A 3497-nucleotide genomic window follows, 5' to 3' on the forward strand; every position below is an offset into this window, starting at 1 on the left:
TTTATGACCCCTGTGCCCTCTCCACAACCACATGGGCACACACACACACGCCCACAGTTAATGACAATTTCAAAATTAAATTCCTCTCAAATATGAGCTTTTTATATCTACATGTATCTTTTTTCCTGTCTGCTTTTAATCAGCTTCTGTGCACTACTGCGGAGACAGCTGCATTCAGTGCTTATATACGATAAGTGAACTTATTAAAGGCGTTGGGATTTCTCTTTTTTTTCCTGTCCAAGCAAGGAAAGTGGTAGTAATCAGTTAGTCAAGTGTTGGGGGAGAGTTAGATGCTTTTGGTTTTATCTGCATGAAAGATACTGTATTTGTAGTAAAAGCTGCATAGGTCAACTGACTGCCATAGGTTCCCTTCATGCCAGCTGCTGCTGGGTTTTAAAGACCCAGACAGGTGCAGCATTGGAAAGCTAAAGAAATTGCTTCATTAGGGTTGATAAATACGGTTAAACTTCTGTGACTGCAGTATGCAAGTTGAAAAAACTTGTCTAGCTTCCTCTGTGAAACAGCCCCCTGCTGAGTGTTTGAATTGTATAAAAACTGTGAATGGATCAGCTAATATTACCCACCTCAGCCAGAAACTGCAGGGCAGCCGGACAGTCTCGAGGACAGTGCTTCCAGTAGCATACTGCATGCAGTTCCTGGCCACAGTCATGGCTGGCTTGTTTGTTCTTCCTGAGCGCTTTCTGTTAAGCGACTCATCCTCAACTGTGAATCAGCATAACTCCATCAGCAGCACGTGCGGGTCCGGTTAGACGTCAGCACTGCATCTTATCTGCTGGCCAGCTTTCCTATCAGCCAAACTAATTTGCTAAGATAATTCTGTTTCCTGCCATCTATTACAATAAATCAACCAGTGTAGCTTCATTGAAGGCTCTGCTAACTAATGAGCTGCCCTCGAAATTCTAAAACTGAAATTTCTCAAGGCGGGGGGGGAGGGGGAGGAAATCCTTATTATTCTAAATTAAGAAAGTTTCAGATAAACAACTTGATGTTCTGGGCAATGCTGTGTCTCCTCAGCCCCACGTTAATGGATCATTCTTACCAGAGGCAGCTCAGACTGGGGCAAAACCAGTAAATGCATCAATTATTCCTTTAAAAACAAATTTTCCGAGTATTGTGATCTCAGATGGTGGAGCATACGTGTGGGTAAACACAAACACAGAGAGGTGAGACACAGAGAGAGAGAGCGCGTGCACACTTTCAGGAAAGAGTAGGAGTAAAATGACAAGGGACCCACTGGTGTGGCTATTGAAGAAAAAAATAAGCATTGAAATGGTAACTCTCTGGCACTTAATTTTGAATAGGAAAAAAATATTGAAGATAGATAGACTGGAATTGAAGAAATGTGAAGCAGCCTGGAGCATGCCTACTACAGCAGGAAGAGCTCAGGGGCAAAAAGGTATTCAGATCATTCTGCTTTTTCCTTATGGCAATATCAAACTACTGAGAGCAGTAGTGATACTATAATTTATAGCCATATTTAAAATCAGAAGATAAGATACACTAGTTCATACCCTGCTTGTATTGTTTTGTTTAGATCTGATATTTAATAATGCTGAATTATTATTTTTTTAAAAGGGACTTCATTCCTCATGGAATTTCAGCATTTTCCTTGGCTTTTCCTGCAGATCAACACTGGTTTTGTAATAAATAGCTCTGCTGGGATAAAACTCAGTTGTGCTGCACCAGTTAGCTTACTGAAGGGAGCCAACACCTCAGCAACATGGTTGGATTCATTCAAGACAGTCATTTGGCACAAGGGTGTTTAAAAATAATTGCACATCCCCTTGCTGTCTTTAAATATTCAGAGGAAAAGTCACAGAAGAACCAATAATGTGACAATAATAACGAGGCTGAAGAACAGCATTATAGCGTGAACTCATATCCCTTGGTTTCATTTACATGTTTAGCAGCTGCTTGTTTCTCGATCATAGAACTGACTTGTAAGAAGAGAAGGGAAGTCTGTTCACCTTTGGGCAACTAGCTCTGCATTTATTAATAGTTGTTGCCCATCTCATTATATATTTAATTGCTGCATTATAATTTATTTATTCATTGATTTATTGTAACAGATGAGTAGAAACAAAATTACCTTTGCAAATTACTTTGATAGGTGGGAAATTTGCATGGTTAAAAAAAAAAACAACATACAGTGTGGAACGTGAGATGCTACCTAGTGAGTAGCATCTTAAAAGTGTGAGCACTAGCACAGACAAGCTGGTCTTGTTAGAAAGTGAAGGTGAACCCCGCCAATTTATAGACTGTTTAAAAAGAAATCGCTATGTAATGTAACTTATATGCAATTATCCTTACATTTCCAGTTGTCTCTCTCTTTTCTTCATGGAACAAGGAATCAGCTGAAAATGCAGGATAAATAGGATGGCAAGAGAAGACTCATCAAAAATTAGAAACATAAAGGTGGGAAGTTTGCAAAGCATTTGGTTAAGCTAGGGCTGCCTTTCTGGTAGCATGGGTGTCACACTTAGAAAAGCTGTATTTCTGTAGCTCCTGCCTTCAGGAGCTACTGGCTGTCGCTGCCCTGCAATGGAGGCGGTGCTGTCCTGCAGAGCTGGGCTGAACACAGAGCAGCAAAATTCAAGAGGAGTTATGGCCATATTCCACTCCCCCATGCCCCCCCCCAAAGTACTTGGTTGCCTAAACCAGGGCTTAAGTGGACATTACGGGGAAAAAAAACAAACAAAAACCACCCACCTTATTTGCTGTCCAAACCCCCCTAATGTGTAGCTACCATGTGACATCATGACATGACTCCATCTGAGCTGAGAGTTACCTCAAGAGGGCAGGCAGGTAGCGCCCAGCTTTGGGGTGTGCAATGAAACCCCCGTGTGAGTTTCGGCTCTAGGTGAAACACTATGTGTCACCACCCCTGCGCAGAGCCCAGAAGTGTGGTGTGGGCAGGAGGCCCAGCCCCACCAGCCTCCACTCCATCCCAGCATTACAAGGCTGTAGCTCACCCACTGTTGCAGCATCCAGCCAGGGCCAGGGGGGATAAAATCTGTGGCTTAACGGTTGTCAGATGAGACAGCATCAACGGTGACAAATAAATGGGGCCACAGGGAGTCATGCATACAGAGAGAGAGAAAATACACACGTGTCGTTATTGCAGTTTTCAGTTATTAGCACATACAGGGAATAGTTAGACCCAGAAAACCATCCAAGTTTTTCTTCAATTAATTAAAATTAATTGGTAAAATTGATTAATAATACCCACTGCCAGATTTCTGTATGCATAGGTCAATCAGCTGCAAAACTTGACCGTTAGGGCCATAAAATGCGGGGTGGGGTTTTGGTTGGGTTTTTTTTCCCTTTTCATAAATTTTTTTTTATTGCACTACTTGCGCAGTTATAAACCGCATCAAATGTATTTGTCACCGCTCATGAGTACCTGTAGTGCTGCCTGTGGGCTGGGGTGGGAGTGGCAGCCTGCACCCTTTCCACTCGGGGTCGTAGGTGGTTCA

This window comes from Phaethon lepturus, unplaced genomic scaffold (assembly GCF_000687285.1).
Source record: "Phaethon lepturus isolate BGI_N335 unplaced genomic scaffold, ASM68728v1 scaffold3028, whole genome shotgun sequence".
Classification (NCBI taxonomy): Eukaryota; Metazoa; Chordata; class Aves; order Phaethontiformes; family Phaethontidae; genus Phaethon; species Phaethon lepturus.